At 35.2% G+C, this 9527-nt stretch overlaps 1 long non-coding RNA gene across 1 annotated transcript; it reads right to left on the bottom strand.

The window, feature by feature from the left end:
* Positions 1-275: 275 nt before the first annotated feature.
* Positions 276-6047, bottom strand: LOC136243293 (uncharacterized). Its single transcript, XR_010694829.1, has 3 exons — positions 5938-6047; positions 3756-3866; positions 276-416 (listed from the first exon to the last, which is right to left on the bottom strand). It is a non-coding gene; the product is annotated as an uncharacterized lncRNA (long non-coding RNA).
* Between the last annotated feature and the right edge of the window lie 3480 nt (positions 6048-9527).

Genomic DNA, 9527 nt, shown 5'->3' with positions numbered 1-9527 from the left:
AAAAAGTATTTTAGTGTAAAATCCAACCTAGTATGTTGAGATGATATTGATTATTTTGTTGTTCCTGTTTTCACTCAGTCTCTCTACAATATTCCTCTATGGAATTCTACCTGCCCCACTCATTCACTGTAAAAGAAAAAGTGAGCATCACCACCTAGCAAAGTTCATGTATACAGTATTGCTAAATCATTATAGCTAGCACATTTTGCATAACATCATGCATTTAAAATTTTGTACACTCTGGCTAACTAAGTGAGATTAATTTGCATCGATAGTTCTAATTATATTGCAGCAATAATATATCTTGTGATAAACAAAATAAATAATTATGTCTTGTTAAGCAAAATTTAAATTGTCTCTTTACGATGAGTTTTCTCATACAGCTGTACCATATCACTGATCTTTCTCTTGTAACTCTGAAATAACAAATCTGTATAAACTATGACAGTCAAGTTGTAAAAGGGTGCATCAATTCATTCAAAGTACTAAAAAACAATTTGCAAGATTAAAAAAAAAGTTGTGTAATTGAAGTAACTTAGTAATGACATTACATGCCAATTAGTTTTTAATTATTACAAAATTTATTGGCATCAACTTCATCACTTTTGATTTCATAACTTTTCTAACCATGAATATTTTAAGGCCATACCCTTTGTCACTTCCTTTTGTATTTGCAGGGATTATGATAACAGTTGGACAACACACAAATTCTTAACACATAGTCCATTCTCCGACCATAATTGGATTTAGCAGGATATTGTTTCCTTTCAAAGTATAAGGGGATGCACCTACTGTCTGAGCTGTGCATTATACTAACTACCAGTTGGTTGCCAGGAGATGCTACAAGGAAGAAAGGGACCACAAATATGCTACTATCAATCCCATAAAAGCAGCTACGTATACACAGCAGTTTTGTGGCTGTGACAAACACACTCAGGCTACTTGACAGTACAGCAGGCAAAGTGCAGTGAATTGTGTCTATACAATGTATTGATTTGTCCATCTAGCAACATGTTTGTCCTACCAGCTGCTAGTTTGTCAAAAACTTTGTCCAGATACTTAAATTTCTTACTGTATTTGAAAGCTCCAAAGTTGGCTTATGTATTTTGGACTTACTATTTTCTCAAGTCAGGTCATAACAGTAGTCATTCAATACAGAACATTATAGCTATGCTGTGTTATGTAAATTTCATTCTAATAGAACAAGCATTCTATTACAGTGCTCAGCATTTCAACAGATACAACTTCATTGCTAGAACTGTTATTACTTATTAAGGGTAGATTCAAAGTCTGGTATAGCAGTGTTTTAGTAGCTAGTGGTAATGTGTGGAGGTCTCTGGTTTGAATGGAGCTCAACAATTTTTAAACACTTTTCATGCATTTTTTATTGTGTGACTTTTCTACCGTATAGTAAAAAACTTTGGCGGTAAAAAAGTGCGACGAAATCTCTCTGTTGAAAAAATTTACGAAAAAATTTTGGCGATTAAAATAATATATCTCCGAAGTCAGCTCGATCTTTATTGCGCGGTGGTACGAGCCATAGGCGGCGGAAAGGGGGGGAGGGGCTAGGGGCTAGAGGGCTGAATCCCCCCTCGGTCTGCCAAGGGAGTTTAGTTCCCCTCAGAATGATATCGGCCCGAAATTATCGTTCTTGGAGTGGGGCTGAAAACCGCGATAAAGATCGAGATACTCTAATAGAGCAGTGTGTAGGAAGGATTTGTATGTAGTTTATCAGCTATAAATGCGGAGCTGGTGAGGTGGACAGCTATTGTCAGCTGGTTGTGACTTTTTTTAAATAGGTCTCACCATAGGGGTATATTATCTATGGTCTCACCTTACCAAAACCAGAGACAATGTTGTACTTCATTACCATAAGTTTGGGTCAGCCCAGCCCCCCCTCATATCAACTACTTCCTCCGCCCCTGGTACGAGCTGACTTTCATCTCGAGTTCTAGTTAGTCAATGCGAGACTCAATGTGCTCGTATGATCATCTAAAATAATTGGCGAAAAAAACTTTGGCGAATTGAACGCTATTCGCCAAATCCGTCAAAGTTTTTTACCGCCAAAGTTTTTTACTATACGGTATTAGAATATTCCTAAACGCTTGTTTGTTGTAATTCATGTTCTCCTCATCAATGCCCACATTTACTATTGCTACTTACCATTTTCTGTTTATATGCCACAAATTCCTTGCAGTGAATTGTAATAGTACTTTTCTGCATCTGGGCGCCTTATTGTAAGAAAAACTGCAATCTCATGGACTACTTTAAAATAAACTACTGTATTATGCTTGCAATGGATAATAGTTAATGGTAATGACTAGCTTGTTTGCACTACATATGGTCTGCAGTAAATCTATTGAAAAGTATAATTTCAATTAGGATCTTACATCTGTATTATGCACTTCTATGCAGTGACGGAAAAACTGTTTTTACAAACAAGCCCTAGCTTAAACGACAGCATGTGGAGGACAAAGGAGATGGGTATTTGTTACACGTGGTTATTAAATGATTATTTCATAAGCATTTTGAAGTACAAGCTTTCTATAGTATATTCCATGAGATAGGACACGTATGGTAAGGTGCTAGTAGAGGGAGCAGATGAGAGCTCTCACTAGTGAGTGAAGCATACTTAGCATGCATAGCATGACTCAGTTAGGGGGCTGGGAAACAGCTATCATGTTACTGGGGAATATAGGAAGGGGCTTCTTGCCCCTTTACCATTAAGCTTGCAACACAGAAGCATTGTATTAAGTAAAAACATGCAGTATTTGTAGTAACATGAAGTTCTTTCCTTGGAAGGATCTAGAAACTTAGAAAATTAAAAACATTTGTGTTTGAAAGATTGAGATACTCTAATGGAGCAATCAAGCATACTTTTAAAGAGCATTGTTAACTGATTTTTAGTGAAATAGAAAGAACCATATGCATGCTGTGTTGTTGGAAAACGATTGTAATAAAAGTTTTGAACAACTTCACATTTTCCACTTCCATTGGAGAAGAATACTTGCAGGAAAGACATCATAAAATTTCCATTCATTTAAAACTGAACATGAGCTTATGCTGCTAGTCTGTGGTTTGTTGGCCATGGGAATTGATAGACCACCTGTATTTATAATACAGGATGCATATATCTGTGATACAAAAATCATATTTTGATAGCTTAGTGTTAATGTTTTGGTCAGTATGTTAGTACCAGCCCACCACTGTAGCCCAGCCAGTGAGGTTATTATGTATAATGCAGTTTTAATTATGCATTAATGTGCTAATTCATAATGGACTAATAAACCAAGATCTACCTGTAACTAGGGCCTGTATCCCCATATTAGTAATACTGCTACCCTTGAAAAATCCTGGCTATGCCCCTGTGTTTAGTGTGTTATTACTGTGCAATATTATGTAGACTGTAAGTGAAAAGTAGCTTTGAATAGATATGTGACCACATCTGCGAAAAGGGGGTCTTATAACCATAGTACACATAATTAGAAAGGCTATAAGATACTTTTTTTTGCAGATCCGGTCACATATGTAATTTTGATCACACAAAAGAGGAAAAGTTAAAAAATAGGTGTCTGTAGATATTTGGGTTCCTACGAAAATCAGGAGAAGGGACCATCAAATTATCAAAGCATAAAACTGAGTTTTGTTCTTCCTGTTAATACTACACAGGTATGGCATGTCAAGCATTGTGATACATTATCAAGTACATGTCACAGTAATATTATATACACATATGTTTGTATCCATAAACTTACTGCTTCAATCTGTGTAACATCTTGGTTACACGTCTTGCTCAAATAATACACTATATCAACATGGTCAAAATCAGCTGCTCGTAACAAAGGTGTCTTTCTATACATATTGATCTAGACAAAATCCAAACATTTTGTATACATTTATATAAAATTTAAACATCCTATCATTACTGCATAGTATAAATTTTAAAGCATTATATGTGTATCCCAAGGAAATAAGTAGATTACTAACACGTAGTACACGATACTGATTCATACATACAGTATACTTACAGCATCATATCATTAATTATGACCAGGCCTGCAAGAATAGGGCATGAGGATACAAACTATACCCCACAAAACCTCAGTATTGAAATTGAATATTTGCATTCTGTAACTTGTGTTGTATTGCCAATTAAATTTTTAATAAGTGCTGAAAATTGTATGTTCATAGCGTAATACCATGGAAGGTTATAAGACTTGAAATGTTGAAAAAATAGGCAAATTTTATGCTCACGTTCCCTGTTTTTGCTGGCCCAGTCACACCTTGCACTATAGTTACAGTAGCTTTGGGTAGGTATAAACGGTGGACCTGGGGACCAAGGACCGGGGACCCAAGGACCAGGTTACCCACGGGGACCCAACTTTTCATGGCATTTTATATACTTCACAGTTCATACCTGTATTAGATAGTCAAAGTGTGTCGTGTTTCATGGCCAATCCACCTTTCTCCGTCACTGTGTCTCACACGATGTTTATCTTAATTAGAAATTATAAGTGCCTCTGAAAACGGATCTGCAGCTAGCTGCACAATGAGCATACTAGTCTATTGTAATGCCTAGCTACTATAGTTCAGAAACATTGTGCAAACAAGTATCTCAAGTAAAGTGAAGCAATGATTTAGTAATCACTGCAAGTTACACCATCAGCTCAATAACCAAGACCTTGACCAAGACTTTACACTTAGTGCATCATGTAGTGCACCAAGGGTGCATGGAGGTGAAGGCTTGCTAAAACCTCGGTTAATACCAGTTGCTTCAGCTGAGGGCCAATGCTAAGCAGTCCAGACCCTTCAGCTAGCCCCTCAGGGTAGTAGGCACTTATAATTTGTAGGTATTTTACACCGGCACCGCAATCACTGTGACAGAGAAAGAGTGGTCTGGCTATGCGTGACTAGCCACTGTGGCTCACAAAAGTATCCAGTACAAGTATAGACTGTATAAATATTGTGAAGTATACAAAATTCCATGAAAAGTTGGATCCTCGCATCTTTGGGTCTCAGGGTCTGCTGGTCTCCAGGTCCACTGTTTATGCCTACCCGAAAACTTTGTATTCTATATGTATGCCACTATATTTATGGAAAGTACATGGCCAATTTTATCTAATCAAATTTTACTAGCAGGTTATTGTTGAAATTATGTAGTCTGGGCTGGTCACATGGACGTACAAATATATGTCTGTCCAGCAAAATAAGTAAAGAAAAGTGGCAAGATTTAATGATTGTAAAGAGAAAGAATCCACACATGTGTATGAAGAGTTGTAATAGGTACATTGTAATAGTGAGGATCTGTAAATTTCGAGGAGTTGATATAAAAAATTAACTGAGTAATTTTGTGTACCTAAAACATTAAGTGATGCTAGCTGGCCAAACCTTAAAGTGTATACAGCTACAGTGTTTATTGAGATGCATTCCATTGAACTAACAGTTAAATTCCTATCCACATATTTAAACGTCACACCTCAAAATAGTTGCCACATATTATAGTTAGTAATTCTCACAAATTTTCAAAAAAATCTGCATAAATGCCATGGCAATTCATATGAAGCACTGTTCTAAGGAGCTAGCCATCAGTTGAGTAATGAGAAGTAGACTCAATAGTTTTATTCAATACTATTTTCAGTATGGTAAAGAGAAAAACTCTTTCTATAATGTGTGTCTGGAGTTTCAATGCTATTCCTGCTTAGAGCATATTACAGTGAAATGTACTGTATAAAAAACTAGTAAATATGAAGTGAGTATGTAAGTGTAAAATCTTCCATACAATGGAGTTGATTTGATATACTAAATATATATAATTAAAGAGACGTATATGCTATAAATGACACTTTCAAACTCTTCATTATAGTGTGTCAGTACATTTAATCATAACATTTGCACACTCACACACATACACACACATTAAACTAGAGAATAACTTACATCCTGTGTATCCATCAGTTGTGATAGTATTGCACATGAAAAGTAATTAAAACACAATCAATAATAATTAATAAACACATTCAGTCTTTTAATATAGCTACATTCTTCTTAATACATGCTCAGATTGCACACATGAACATTATTTATGTGATGTGTTCACCCAACACAATATATGTACATAAGGTGATTTTGTAGCAGGACCATGCAGACATATAACTAAACTTTAACTATCATTTGCTCATTACATTTTGATGGTAATCTTAATACTCATGTTGTTCACAAATGCAGTAAAAATTGTCAGGTTTCCTTCATGATTCACCAATAACCAGATCATTAAAAATTTAGACAGTAAGTTATTTTTAATCAGTTATGTTTTAAATATTCTGTGTACCACCACACACTTACCTCAGTAGCAGTTTTAACTGGCTTATTAGGTTTGTTATAATTGCTGCGTTGACAATTTATCTCTGCAACCTCCTTTTACTGTATACCACTACACTATAAAATTGGCATTATCTAACATTGGCATTAACTAACATCACATTCAATTAAACCTATTAAACTCAGCTGCACTTTACCTTATTCTTTTCATTTTGAAATCACAAACCATGGCAGTGGTTCATAATAGAGATTACATAATTATGTTTTTAAAATCCTACTAGAACACACACCTAAACACCACCTTAGGAAGCTCCCCAACCACACAAATAAGTTAATTTAAAGAAGTATAGGTCCACCGGAAAATATGTGGAGTCGAAATGAACCAATAAATTGGCATTCTGGCTTCAAAATTACTGAAATATGCCATTGTGTTCATCTTCTCATTATTTTATTCCACACGTATAGAGCAAAATGTGAGTACTTTTTGGGGATAAAGTCTTTCTTCAAACTACAGTCTATAGTGTAAAGATATAATTAAAACCTGGGAATAGATATCACTGAAAAAGTAAAGAAACAAGAGTCAAACAAGCCAGCATGTTAGCAAACAGAGATCTCTATTTGGACTCAAATAAACAATTATACATTCTCAGTACTTATCTACCAGCTGTTTTCGTAAAAGTTTGTGTGTGTACCTATCTATCTACTTATCTATGTTTGTCCATACGCACTGACCCACGTGAGAAAAATCGTTAAATAGCAAAAGCAGCTTTTACATAAGAAATAAAAGCAAAATGATGGCTGTACTAACTTCCGCACAGGTAAACTTTGCTCTGAAATGGTTTCTTTTCAGTGGTCTGAAATACAGGTGTAAAATTTGAAAAGTAGGCATTTTTTATGTGCCCACATGCCTTCTTTTTGCAGGTCCGGTCACAATTAGTATTGAACACAAAATTTGTTTAGCATCAACATCAGACTTCTACTAAATTGAAGCACTGACTGAATTTATATTAACAAAACTACATACTAAGCCTAAGTTATAATTTTTATATCCTACATCAAAAAACATCAATTGTTATTGCATCACTGGATATGTACGTATGTATGCAAATCACATACATACAAATGTGGGGGAGAAATTTGGTGAACAGTAATAATTATGTTGGCTAATCATAACAACTGCACATGATAGGTAATTACAATTACAAACAACTGAGCTGTAAATAAAAATGGTGGCTAAGATTTGATACCAACATGCACATTTGGTAACCATTTACCAAGGAATGGTTGCAGTGATTTAAAGGTACAATAAATTATAGTTAAAGCACCGCCACACATGTGTATGAAAAATACAGCATGAGGGGGAGAGTTGTGAGCATGAGGTGAAGCCGAGTGCTGTATTTGCCTCAAGAGCTGTATTTTTCATACACACAAGCATAGGCAGTGCTTTAACTGTTATATTGTACTACCTGGTGATCTAGCTTGGAGCAATTTTCTCTATTACTCAAACCACTGCAATTTTCGGTGATCAGGATATCAGTAAGTGTTTAACAAATCTATTTCTAGTTGTAGAACGAACTAATAGGATTATTTTGGCTGGTTTTAGCGATTTACAGTGTCATGCACATGATCAATCATGCTGTCTTAGTGGAGTTGTGTTTTAAAAGCTTCATGATCAGACGATCAGGAAGTGTTTATACAATCTATTCCTAGCCTTAGAACGAACTCGTAGGATTAGTTTGGCTGGTTTTAGTGATTTACAATGTGTTGTTTACATAACATTCTTTAAATAAATTCTCTGCATAACTGTACTGTATTTGCCCAATTAGCTGCTAGTGCATAACTGACTCATACAGTACACTTATGCACTGTATGGACAATATGATATGTGGCATTACTTTGATCCTCCCACACAAAGTGCAATATAGCTACATAAGCATAATAGCATATTATGAAAGTGTTTATATACAGTATTAATAATTGAACAAAAATGGTCACCAATTATATGTACTTCTACCCAATAATTATAAATTGAATGTACATTTGATACTACTAATAATCTATTTTGTTTTCTGCAGGTGGGACAATTAAGTGTCACTTAACTACCTCAGCTCAATAAACAAGTGAAATTTACAAAAAAAAGGTTTTCCACAATATTAGAAAGAGTATCCTAGGAATTACAAAAGCACAAATTACTGTATATCATACATATACAGGGGTACAGTATATTCACCTCATCATTGACTGTTATATCAGCACCAAGTTCTTCTACAAGTAGCTTGACAATATGTAAATGGTTTTCCATAACTGCCATATGAAGTGCAGGGCAGTGCTGTAGACAGTTTACAGTATACGCATTGTAACATTTGAGTTGTCTTGTTTGCTAATGCAACAACACATCTATCAAACAGTGTTTAAGTAGGGATTACCTCTAAAATTACGTATGCTTCCTAAAATTTCACCTTTAAAAATCATCCTAGAGACATCTTACTTGATGAATCCCACCTTCATGGAGTAATATTAGTCTATCTAACATCAAATATACTAGTATATTAAAAATTATAAATTTAAAAATGAAGTAGGAATCCAAGCAATAAAAAGTAGCGAAACAAGAGATGAACAATGGTAGCTATTACAGTATAGCTCAGTAGGAAGTCCCTACTTTGGCATGGTATAACAATTACTTTGTGTTCAATGCCAAAGTAGGATTTCCCAATGAACTATACTGTAATAGCTACCATTGTTCATCTCTTGTTTCACTACTTTTTATTGCTTGGATTCCTACTTCATTTTTAAATTTATAATTCTTAATATTATGATACTAGTTTGTTTAGTTTTTTGATAAAGTATACAGCTAGCTATAAACATGTGACTGTTCTATTAGGGTGACTGCTGTATTAGAGTATCTCGAGTCAGCCTGCAAAGATGTGTGCTTGCCCAAAAAAGAGGTGTGGTCATCTTGGTTTCGATCGAATTATATAAGAGAATCTTGAATCCGAGCTCGAATCAGCCTACCAAAATGCAATTTGAAGGTGTGTGGTCATAAATATAGCTAGTGTAAAGGGGGCGTGGTCATCGTGGTCTCGATCGATCGATAATACGTAGAATAAAGAATGGGCGTGATGTTGTGACCTATCGTGGAGTACCAGTACCTCCGTACAGTAGCGTAGTCTAAGCGCCTTAAATAATTTAGTGTGGCATCTATTATGCTG

Source organism: Dysidea avara, chromosome 2 (genome assembly GCF_963678975.1).
Source record: "Dysidea avara chromosome 2, odDysAvar1.4, whole genome shotgun sequence".
NCBI classification, from domain to species: Eukaryota; Metazoa; Porifera; class Demospongiae; order Dictyoceratida; family Dysideidae; genus Dysidea; species Dysidea avara.
Note: the sequence above shows the minus strand (reverse complement) of the source record. Positions and strands in the feature narration are given on the sequence as shown.